This window comes from Zalophus californianus, chromosome 7, assembly GCF_009762305.2.
Source record: "Zalophus californianus isolate mZalCal1 chromosome 7, mZalCal1.pri.v2, whole genome shotgun sequence".
Lineage (NCBI taxonomy): Eukaryota > Metazoa > Chordata > Mammalia > Carnivora > Otariidae > Zalophus > Zalophus californianus.
In genome coordinates, this window is record NC_045601.1 from 125,872,942 (window position 1) to 125,885,874 (window position 12,933).

The 12,933-nt window shown below is 40.2% G+C and overlaps 1 protein-coding gene across 1 annotated transcript in view; it reads right to left on the reverse strand.

Moving 5' to 3' along the window:
* The window catches only part of F13A1 (coagulation factor XIII A chain), a 165,879-nt gene that overhangs the window by 46,759 nt on the left and 106,187 nt on the right, over positions 1-12,933 (reverse strand). The gene's annotated exons all lie outside the window — the stretch shown is intronic.

Below are 12,933 nucleotides of genomic sequence, written 5' to 3' on the forward strand. Positions count from 1 at the left end.
CACATTAACCCGTCTGCCCTACAGAAAATATTCATATAGTAATAACGATTTAACGGTGGGGGGAGGTAGTTATAACAGTCTTTGTTTATAGCACGGATGAATTTCAGATCCAGCTACCATTCATCCTTTGCCTAAATGCCCTTCAATGTCAGGAATTCGTATATGTTCCCATCTCTGAGTTTGGCTCATCTTTGATTGGCTCAGTTTGGAGGTATTAACTTCACTATGTACCCTTTATGCACCAGGATAGGTGCTGGGGATGTGGCAATGACTGACACATAGGTTCATGCCCACAAAGACCCTCATGATCTAGGAGGAATGATGAAAAGGTAAACCAATTGTTACAACATTTCATAGATTTGCTGTGAGGCTTAAATAACATGATGGGAGTAAAGCACTTAGAAATAGGGCCTGGCATGTGATGAGTGCTCAAAAATAGTAAGTCTCAGACTTTTTAAAATAATTCATAGAAGTGATGCAGTGGAAATTCATTTGGGGGTACACTGGGGTCTCAGTGGGAAAACCCTTTGGGAATGAAGACAAGTTTCACAGCAAAAGTGGTATTTGAGCTAACTCCTGAGGAATGTGGGGGTTTAGAAAGTCAACAAGAGAAAAAAGAACAAAATTGTGGAGGCATGAAATAACTCACACGGTGTGTTTGGGGGACTGCACACTGTTCATTGTGGCATGAGGACAGCGTGCTTGCATATTTGTGTGCATGGGGAAGAGGGATGGCAGGTGAGGGTGGGCAGAGAATCACAAAACTGACAAACGCACAGCACTTACTGTGTTCCAGGCACTGTTCTAAAATTTTTATGTATATTAGCACAGCTGATGGTCCCGTACCCTATTAGAAAAGTACTATTACTATCTCCAGATTGCATGGGAAGCACAGAGAGGTTAAGAATCTTGCCTGAGGTCACACAGCTGGTTAGTGATAGAGCTCCAGGGCCCATGCTCTTAAACAATGAACTATGCTGTAGGGGAAGGGATGAGACTGTGAGATCCTTTTATCCCAAATCAAATGATGGAGCTCTATTCTTGGGCAAGTTAAATTTGCAAATCTGTCTTTGTGGAAGTTGGGTGGGGAGGCAGGATGGGCCAAGGAGCTGAGTTGACCTCCAGCCCCATGGGGAGGTCCAGGAGCCATCAGCGGGTACAGGCACGTGGAGGTGAGAGAGCCGGATGAGTGCAGGAAGACTTTCGTGTTTCCAGGGAGTATGATGGTTCCATCTACCAAGACTGAATGAAGGAGGAAGAGAAGACGGTTTGTGTTGGGAGGTGTGTGTTGAGTGGCTGACAAGTTCAGTTTTGCACGTGATGAACTCGAGAGCCAGTGAGAAACCCAGGAGACAAAACCCTAGAGACGTTCTTATATACACATGAGACAGTCAGGGTTGGATGAGTTGCTGGCGTCTTCACGAATGATGGAGGAGAATGGGGACAGGGCCAAACGAGGAGAGCATGGAAACAGAGGGATGCAGTATAGGTTTCTCTCCTCAGAGTGATCTAGGTTGTGGAGGGAAAAAAAGAAGATAGGGCCATGGCTAGAAGGTAATGCAATGCAGGCAAGAGTGTTTTGATTAGTTTCACATTTGGAGAGATTGTCATGCTTACAGAGGAAGAACCAGTGCAGGGAGTGGGAATAGAGAATAGAGAGATTGAATAAAAGGACACTCAACTCTCAAGAATGCAGGAGGATGAGGTTCACAGTCACACCATTCCTGGGTGTGGGAAGCGAGGCATTGTGTGCAGGGACAGGGAGGTGTAGGTGTAGATCAGGGTCAAGGTGTGGAGGTGTTGGACAGGAACATGAGGTTGGTTCCCACTTGAGAGCCTGTATCTTTCCTCTGAATCTGGAAAGAAGGTCACTGTGAGTTTAGACATGACTGCTAGCCTCCCTCCAGAACAGGGAAAGTTCCATCATTAGGCAGGGAGATCCAGGAAAATGGCAAGGAAACATTTGCAATCCAAATGGACATAGTCCTGCTTCCTACACAATCCGTGTAGGCAACCTGTGTTTAGCAATCCTGGCTCTAGCTAGGATTTCACTGTTACACCACCACCCAAGATTAATAGGTGCCAGAATCTCCTTATTTAAAATCAAATATCCTGGGCAGGGTTAGCCTTGAACAAGATAAACAAGCTTTGTATTTCAGATCTCAGAGAACTGAGTTTGGGGTTGGGCCTTAGTCAATGGGTAGAAAGCCAATGGCTGGGCTCCCAGGATCGTCGTGAACAGAGTGGGAGGATGCTACCTCCAAAGCCATAGATTTTTTTTTTTTTTTTAATCATGCCATTCTCTCTGCTCAAGAATGGCCAGGGAAAATGTGTCCTGGACCACTCATGCCATGAGGGTTCCCTTTTGTCTGGATGTTAAGTATCTCTGGGTACACATGCTTGTCTTTGATTTCAAGGTCCCCTGTGAAAGGGGTTTAATATTTACAGACATTTCTGAATTACATTTACCACAAGGTTGTCTGCAGATTGGGGAATATATATGCTTCCTGAAAGGTTATTTTAAAGTTTCTTTATCTAGATCTGTCATAGTCTTTCTGTTTTCATCTTGTAATTTTATTATGCATTCGTCGAGGGAGTGATTCACTTCTGGGGCTCTGTCTTGTTCACCATCACATTCCCAGCACTAGAGTTAGGCCTTAGGAAGTGCTCAGAAAGCATTGCTTGATTGAAAGGCAAGGATAACTCCTAGCAAGTGTAGGACATCGCCAAGGCAGGTGTAATTAAATTTTCGTTTGTTTGTTTGTTATTAAGATTCATCGTTTTATATTTTCTCAGAGCCTTCATTTGAAACTTGACTTCCCACTCTACGATCAAAATGCACAGTGTCACTTTAAAGGTAAAAGAAAAGTTAGAAACCTTCAAAGTGATCTAGTTTTCTTGTTGCTTCTTTCTAAAGAAGCAGTGTAGAAATTAAAATAAAGCCCCCATTTCATTGAGAATTATTTAATCAAGTTGAAAATAACTTTTTTGAGGGAGAATAATGATGGAATGACAAGTGAAGAACACATCTTTGCTTTATGTTACTTTTTGTAGGTTTCCTGCAGTGACAGCTAGTGATTTCTAGAACTCCTTTCAAGGATGCTAATAACTCAGCAGAACTGGTGCAAAGGATCTGCAGAATCTTCACCAAAGGCAGAGCCTCCCTAAAAAAATAACACCATGCATTGCTGAGGGACCTTCAGAGAATGTCACAGCACTGGTTTGGTTTATCCTTTGGTTAAACCCTTTCCTTAGAACTTATGTGTAGCAAATAATCACACAGATGCAAAGACAGGTACTTCAGAATGTTCATCCTTGCATAATTTACAAGAAGGAAAAATCAGAAACTGTCCAATACATGATTGTTTTGAAATACAAAACAGAACATTATTCAGCCATAAAAATGCAGATCTACATTTATTAGGCAGGAAATATACTTATGGAATATTAAGTTTTAATATTAACACATTATTTAACAATAACATATACAACACAATGTATGTGTTCATTGTGTATGTAGTTAAGTGTGGAAGGCAGAATTCTAAATGACCTTCATTCTTGTATAATTTCCTCCCCTTGAATGTGGGTGAAATCTATGAATATGATGGTATATAACTCCTGTGATTATGTTACTTTACATGGCAAAGAGGGTTTTGCACATGTAATTAAGATAATTAATCTGTGGACTCTGAGTTAATTACAAGGGAGATAGCAAGGTGGGCCTGATCTAACCAGGTGAGCCCTTTAAATCTGGGTCTAGAGGTTAGGGACAGAGCAAGCTAGAGATTGGAAGCAGCAGAGATATACTCCTACTAGCCCTGTAAAAGATGGAAGCTTCCATGAGTTCTACAGCTGCAAGGAACTGAATCCTTGCAAGAACCTAAATGAGTCTGAAAGAGAGCCCTGAACGTCAGATGCGACCACAGCCTCAGCTAACATTTTGATTGCCATTATTTGAGACCCTGAGCAGAGGACCCAGTTAACCTGTGCCCAAACTCCTGACCCAGAGAAACTGGGTATCAACTGATAATAAAGTTGTTTTAGGTTGCTAAGTTTTTGGTAATGTGTTATGCAGCAATAAAAATGGGTACAATAGCAAAGAGACATATGAAAGGATACTTAAGAAGATGTTGGAAATGTTCTGAGGAGTTAGAAGATGGATGACTCTGACTTTTGTATTTTTTTCTGCAATGTTTGAAATTTTTATAATAAACATGCACTAACTTCTACCCACCCCCCACATAAGTGAACTATTTTTTATTAAAAGAAAATAGAGCACAGTTAAAAATCTGCCCTGGTTTTAACCACTGGATAAGGTCACATCTGGAGTTGCAAGAGCCTGTGGGATGATGGAGAAGTGGACAGAGAACACAGCTGAGATCAAGATGGGCTTTGGGGCTCTGAATGCTAGATGTTCAAAGACAATAAAGTGGATAATTTAAGCAAGGAGTCCTTTACTGCCTTTAACTTGGCTAATTGCTTAAATCCTCCACAGGGTCATCTCATTTACAATTTGTCCAGGAATGTTTTCCTACAAGGGAACAAAGAGATTTGGGCTTGTAACTCTGTTTCTGCAGCTTTATTATGGCTCAAGGGAAAACACAAATAAGATTGAGAGAAAGCCGTCAAGGAGATGCGTTGGACCAACTTCAAGTGTAAACAAATCTTTGAATTCTTTTATTTTAAAAATGGTAGGGGGTAGAAGGAAGGTACTTAGCTATCTTGCAAACTGTGTGTTTGTGGCAGATGGGTGCACCCCCACTTCCCAGGCTGTTTTGGTATACTTTTAATACAGGCAATGCTATTGGTGACAAAAATGACAGCACACCCTGAAATTGTTGAGCTTTGGCCATTCCAGTGGTGGCGGGCATGGGGTGGGGTAGGAGTTGTTGAAAGAAGTGGAGACAAGTTGGTGGATTCTGAGGCTTTTCTAGCAAGACATTCCAAAGTGGAAATGAAAGCTTGGACCAAGAAAAAACTTGTCAATTAGGAAAGGTAATGAAACAAAACAACGAAAAGGAATTATTCAGAGAAAGAGAGGCATGCTGGAGGAATCTTTTATGGAGCTGGGAGCTGGGAGCTGGGAGCTGGGAGCTGGGAACACTACACTGCTTCAGAATGCAGCTGTTCATTGTTAGGAACTGTTGGAAGGCTGAAACCAGAAAAGGGCATTTAAAGTCTCTCTGGGGTCATCAGTCAAGTGTTGGAGGTCCAATCAGGTGGAGACCCAGACAACCCTTCTGTAGAAACCAACTGCCCACAAAGAAAAAAAGAGAAGTAATGAAGGTGTTTGTTTTTGCTTGTCCTTTGCAGGGAAGGAGTCCTCCAATGCTAATTGTGAAATTGGTTTAAGCACAGTCTTCTGTAGTAATGAGAGACCCCAATCAGGGGGTTTGAAGGTGGGGGGATGTGATATTACTCCCAAAATGAAACTATGAGGTGTATTTATAGAAGGGGTGATAATCAAAATAATTAATAACTGCTCAGACACAGACATGAACCAACTGGAAATCGCAACCAATCAGAAAGGACACTCAGTCTAAATAAATGCTGTATGTTCCTACCTGTACATACTGGATAAATGCCAACCCAGATGTATTCAACTACATATACTGTATCATAGTACCTAAGAAGCTTGTTTCCATTTAAAAAATTTTCTGGGAGTGTGTCTTTCCTTAGTCCTGAGCGTTTCCACTCTCTTCTTAAGCTTCCAGGTTCTGATTTCTTGAATATTTATTAAGAGCATCTTATAGCAGCCTTATTACAATGATTTTTTTTAATTTTACTTTTTTCTCTTTTGATAGCTTCCCCTCTTTTGATCATCTGTTTTACTTTTTAATTGTGGCACGAGAAAATGGGTAAGACAGAGAAGAGAAACAGTCAAGAGAAACTGTCACTAAGGAAGACAAGACATTGGTTTACTAGACGAAGATTTTTAAATCGGGGATAATAAACATGTTCAAATAACTAAAGAAAACTATCTGAGTAATATTTAATCAAACAGAAGATATCAATGAAAAGATACCAATTATGAAAAGGAATCAAACAGAAATTCTGGAGTTGAAATGTACAATAACTAGAATGAAAAATTCAAAATTAACCAGTGGGTCTCAAAAGCAGATTGGAGTAGACACAAAGAAGAAGGAATTAGTGAACTTGAAGATAAGTAAATTGAAATGAAAAAAATATGAGGAAAAATGAACAGAGCCCCAGAGACTTGTGGGATACCATCAAGAGTACCAACATACTCATAGTGAAGGTCCCTGAAGGAAAGGAAAGAGAGAAAGGAGCAGAAAGAATATTTGAAAAAAATAATAGGTAAAAACTTTCCAAATTTGATGAGACATTGATATATACATCTGAGAAGTTAAATTTCAAAAAGAATAAACTCAAAGAGAGATATATACACCTAAATACCTCAGAGTCAAGCTGTTAAAAGCTGAAAACAGAGAGAATTTTGAATACAGTATGAGAAAAGTGATTCATTATGTACAGGAGTTCATCAATAGGATTAAAACTAACTACTTGTCAGAAACCATGGAAGCTAGAATCCAGTGGGATGATATATTCAAATTGCTGAAAGGAAAAGTTAAATAAGAACTGTATATCTAGCAAAAACTACCCTTCAAAAAAGAAGGCAAAGGTAACTTACATAGAGAAATAGGCAAAACAGTATAAATGTATATTTGTTTGAGTTCTTTCCCCCTCTGATTTTAAAGACAACTTCATAAAGCAGTAATTCTAAAATTGTGTTGATGTGCTTATAATGTAGAAAGATGCAATCTGTATTACAATAACAGAACAAAAGCTAAGGGGAATGGGACAGCGTTTTTGTATGCTATTGAAATTAATTGGTATTAATATGAACTAAGTTGTTTCAAATGATGGTTTTAAATTGTAATCCCCAGGGAAACTACTAAGGAAAAACCTAAAAAATATATTGTCAAAGAAACAGAAAAAGAATTAAAATAGTATACTACAAAATATCTTTTTACACACAGTAAGAAAATAATGGAGGGATGGGGAAGAAAAACGACATAATGCATATAGAAAGAAAGAGCAAAATTGCAGCTATAAACCCTATTTATCAGTAATTACATTAAATATTAGTAGACTAAACACTAAAATCAAAAGGCAGAGATTGGCAAGATGGATAACAAAACTGTATGTTGTATCTAAGAGATACACTTTATATTCAAAAATGCAAATAGGTTGAAAGTAAAAAGGTGGAAAACTGTGCAAATAGAACCAAAAGATAACTGGAGCGCTATATTTATATCAGACAAAATAGACTTTATAACAAATATTGTTACTAGAGACAAAGAAGGACATTTTTTAAAATTTAAATTCAGTTAGCCAAGGTATAGTACATCACCCAGAAACACATTTTATAATGATTAAAGGGTAATGATATTAGGAAAACAACAATCATTAACATATCTGCATCTAATAAGAGAGCCCCAAAATACACAAAATGCAAAACTGACAAAATTGAAGGGAAAAATAGACAATTTAACAATTCAACCAGAGGTGGGGAGTAGGGGGTAAGCAAAATGGGTGAAGGGGGTCAAAAGGTACAAATTTCCAGTTATTTGAAAGTTGGTAGGTGAGATCTTAAAAAAGTCCTCATCACACACACTCACACACACACACACACACACACACACACACTCACACATTTTGTAACTATGTATGGCAACAAATATTAGCTAGACTTACTGTGGTGATCATTTTGCAATATACACAAATAATCATTATATTGCACACCTGAGACTAATATAATATGTCAATTATATCTCAATAAAAATAAACAAAACAAAAATAATTTAACAAATAAAAGTTGGAGACTTCAATACTACACTTTCAATAACAGACAGAACAAGCAGGTGGAAGATTAGCAAGGAAATAGAAGACTAGAACAACACAATAAACCAACGAGACCTAATGGATGTCTATAAAATATCTCACCCAACAAACAAAATACACATCTCTCAAGGGGAAATGGAACGTTCTTTGGAATAGACCATATGTTAGGCCATAAAACAAATCTTAATATTTGATCCATTAACATTTAATCCAATTACTGATAAGTAGGACTTACATCTGCCATTTTGTAAATTCCTTGTTATACATATTATGTTTTTTTCTTCCTCTGTTCCTCATTACTTTCTTACTCTTTGTAAAAAGATATTTTCTAATATACATTTTAATTCTTTTTCTGTTTCTTTTTACTATGTATTTTTCAGTTTTTCCTTAGTGGTTTCTCTGGGGATTATAAGATTCTAATTGACAACTCTAGTTCAGATTAATACCAACTTATTTTCCAACTGCATGCAAAAACTTTGTTCCATTCCCCCGTCCTTTGTGCTATTAATTCAGATCGCATCTTTCTACATTACAAGACCAGCACCACAATTTTATAATTACTGATATGTGATTTATATTTCAATAAAGGTGTTATAAAAAAAAGTGGGCTCTAGGGTCAACACTCCTTGGGTTTGTAATTCAGGCTCTGCCACTTATTGGCTGGTGACTGTGGTTAGGTTACTGTGTGCCTCAGTTTCTTCATCTATAAATGAGGACAATAATAGCAAGTACCCTAAAAAGTTGTTAAAAAGGTTAAATGAGTTACTACATGTCACCCACTTAGATCAGGACCTGGCACAATGAAAGCATTCCATAAGCATGAGCTATTTTGATTCTTTGGAGGTGGAAAATAACTTATTCCATCCTTTCTTCAAGACTCTGGTATAGATTCAGAGTGTATATTCTTAGTTCTCTAGTGACAGAGCTCGTGAGCTTGTTCTAGGGGATTTCCTCAAAAACAATTTGGCTGACAGTAATGCGGTTTACAAGATAATCTATACTTGAAAAGAAATAGGTAGATGTTCAGAACTGGTAACCTAGATGTATCACTGGTTAATTTTACAAACCCTTAAACATCTTTAAGCGTTTGGTTCATATTCAGAAAATTTTCTCTACCTTTTTATCTGGAATTTATTTTTGTATAATTCTTTTTTGTACATACAGGAATTAAAATTTAGTATAATTTAACACCAGGAAGGTCTAACTAGTTGGAACACACTGAGCATCTATAGCAAGGTACAAGATAGATCGATCTAAATTTCAAAAACACGCCTACAATGTTCAAACCCCTATGCCAAGTGCAGAGACTGCAATGAGAATTGGGATGAGTATTATACCCAGTGCTGGCCCCTAGGTGTGAAGGCTGTTTAATTTCCACTCTAAAACTTGCTTCAAAAGAGCTGTATTTATAGATTCAATGCTACCCACTGCAGCAGAGTTTTTTTTGCATTTGGAGTGAAAAAAATAAAACAATAATAACTGTACTCTTTCCAACAAGTACTGAAGGAAGTTGGATTTTTTTTTTTTAAAGAACCAGATCCACTGAGGCCAGAAATTACAACTACAAAATTTTTCTGTGGTGTGTGTTTGATTTTTGTTTTGTTTTTTGTTTTTCTTTCCTTGGGAGCTGATGTGAAGTCAATTTGCAAAGCAGCACCTATATGTGAGTAGGCGGATCCTAGCTGGCCCTGTGCAGGTGAGCAGGTCTTCACACAGAGTGAGGGGTAGAACCTGCTGCATATGGGAGGAAAGGCCTTGTTGGAAGAAGAGTGAAATTTATTAAAAAATTTTGGGGAGCTCATTAAGACCAAACTCATACATTTATATAAGAGAAAAATTAAGGTCTAGAGAAATCAAGCAACTTGCCCGAAGTGACCCAGCTAATCAGTGGCAGAGCTAATCATATTGTCTTGCACCATGGAGAGAGAGAGAGGGAGGGCAAAATTACAAGAATAGTTTGACTTGATTTGGTGTTTTTCCATGATGCCCTGGGGAAAAACAAAATAAAATTGTGATTACTTTCCATGTGGATCACTGGCTAATTTTTAGATTGTTGCAACATTGAGCTGAAACTCAGAAATACAAATTTGCTAGTTCACAATTATTTAAAAAAATTAAAATTGTAAAAGCCAGTTTAATCAACCCTACTTAATTTCAAATGAAAAGGCAATAAAAGGAAATAAAGACTTGCTAATTGTTGCGGTACTCATGGTTTTCACAATTATCTTTGATATCATATAAACTGTTTAAAACTCTGAGTTATGATGTTTTCTACACCTGCCACTTGGCTAATCAACTGGAACTTGAGAGGCTGACCAGTCAGCTACGGGCCTGGGGGTACACACGTGTGTTTAGTCCCCTTCTCTTCATATCCTGAGTGCATGGGCAGCACGTACTTCCCCCCACCCCACCTGAAGCTCCATCGTCAGGAGATGAACAACTTCCCTTGGAATGTGAGCAGGATGGAAAGCGACACATGAGTGAGGGGCTTGGAAGCTGGACTAAAAGGAGTCACAGGGTCTCAAAAGCTGTTGGCTCCAAGAGGAAATCTGGAGCACTGCTGGCTGTTGGACCCTCTAAAACTAAGAGTGAGGGGTGGGTTTGTCTTAAAAGACTCAGGGTTAGACAGTGCCTAGAAGGTAGAGAAGTAGGAGAGGTGGTGATAGGTGGAAGACAGGAAGGAAGGATGGAAGGATGCATCCCCACCCCTAAAGAGTATTAACTCCATCTGCTCCTCATTGAGTGCACAGCCTGAGGGCATTAGCTCCTTCAGGAAGGTGGGCAAAGAGCCAGGCGTTCTTGATATAAAGGCAGGAGTGGAAAGGGGCTGGAAGGTGAGTTAGAACGAGTTTTAATATTCAACAACTGTGCTCCTAAGAATATAGGCTAACTCTGTATGAGCTTTCATTCCTTCCTGCTGGGTCCTTGAAGCAGATTGATCTCTCTTAGGTTGTCTCATCTCAGGGCTTTTGACTTTTATAGACATACCCCTGAGTTTCATCTGTGGGCTAAGGTCATTTCCTGGGCATTCCATCTGTGAACAGCACAACCAGAAGATTGCGGGGAGGATAATGGCTTTGAGTCCATGGCCACTTCCCATGTGAACAGCCTTTCCCTTTGCTCCCCTGGGCTTAGGATGGCAGCCCCTTCCCCTCATCTGCATGCCTCCTGGCTCATGTTACAACCTACCTTATATTTTTTATAGAGTTCTACATGTGATTGACTCACCCACAAACTAGCTCCTCAAGGGGAGAGACTCTAATTTCTCTCTGATTCCTTAGAATCTGGTATTTGGACATAATAGTGCACAATGGTGTTTGTTGAATGAATTAAATGACATTTATTCAATTAAATGAGCATCAAAAATTTTTTCCAACCAATTCCATTTATTAAATCCTTGCTCTATGCCCTGCACCCGGTTACATGCTGGCAAAACAAACAAAAACAAATTAGATCAGACATTGCTCTTCCCCATGGGGGCTACAGTCTGGTGGGGGCCAGCCAAGAGGTGGGCATAGTTCTTTCAGCCTAGAATCATCAAATCTGACTACATCCTATCCAGCAAAAAGGACACAGGATAATGCTTTCATTTAGAAGGAGAAGAGCCTTTCACTGAAATACCTTCATGACCCTAATAAGTGCCACCATCCCTTTCTTTTGAAATTGTTTCCATTTCCACTGTGATAGTCATATAATGAGGTGATCAAACTGAGCTCTTTCTTGCAAGGTGAGGCCAAACCATCACTTTATCCCTGCCCACGAAGTGAGCCATGTTCTCCCTCCTCAATGAACCTTCATCTCCCTATTCACTGTTTGCACTGCAGCTAAACATTGTGCAAGCATCTTCATTAAACTGTCCGCAGTGATTCATAGTTGCCTTCCTCCAGAGGTTACACATAATTCAAAACCCATCGGCACACGGGGGACAGGCGGCTTAAATTGCTCCTTCCAGGATATGTTACCTTGCGTTGGTCCACTCAGAATTTCATTTGCTACAGTGAGGTCCAATTACTGTGCCCAGCTGTGCCCTTCTAAGGTTCCTTGGCCCCTCCCTCTCCTGAATCTCTAAGAAGCAGACTCTTCCCTCTGTGGGCATCAACAGTGTGTCCCACTCTGCAAAATTGCTGCTCCCTGTGAGGTGAGGCACTCTCAGAGGGGAAATCCACCATGGAGAGACCTGAGGTGCCAAACCAGGAAGCAGGCACATAAGCAGTCAGCCCTCCACGGTCTTTGGTGCTAAAGGGAGAAGAGTCAGAGTGTGGGCTGAAACCCATGCTTTGCGCCCCCACCCCCCATGGCCTTGGGGAGTGCCACGCATAATATGCCCTTGAAAGCATTCTTGCACTGGCTCTCTGAGCCCTTTGTACTGGCTTACTTCTGCTTTGGCCACGCTGGACCTGGCCAAAGAGGACGCCTTCGGTCACAGTCACGGAGACCCAGTTGGACAAATTAATTCACCACAAACTGTGTACCATCAGGATACCTCAGTGTTAAAGAGATGGTAGAGGCACAAAACAGAGAAACCAAGAAGTCATTCTCATGGTTGCCTTTAGAAAGAGAGGAGGAAGAGAGGAGGGGGCAGGGCAGGGAAGGCAAGAGCCATGCACAAACCAGGAGGGAGTTGGGGCGAGTTTGTCCGACTGGAGCCTGTGGAAAGAATTGAGTCTGGGGGCTTGGGGGAGGCCACTTGCTCCTGAGACCCCTGCTAGGAAATTTGCTGGGCCATGTGTTGTCAGCCATGCTGTGCTGGCTTCTCAATGGTCAGCTGATGCCCACCAAATCCTCCCTGCCCTCACCTCAGCCTCTAGCCTTCTGCCCTGCCCCCTGCTTCCTCACCAAGCTATAGCTCAGGCCCCTCCTGCTTCTCACCCCTGGCTATTACTAATCTCATTAGCAGGCACCGAGGATCACTCCCTCTGGGCCTAGCACTATGGTAAGTCCTTTACCTTTATTACCTCATTTAAATGTCACAGCTACCCCATCAGGAAATGGTTACCCTCATTCTACTGATGAAGAAACCAAAACTCAGAGGTGAAGTCATTTTCTCAAGGTCACACAGCAAGTAAC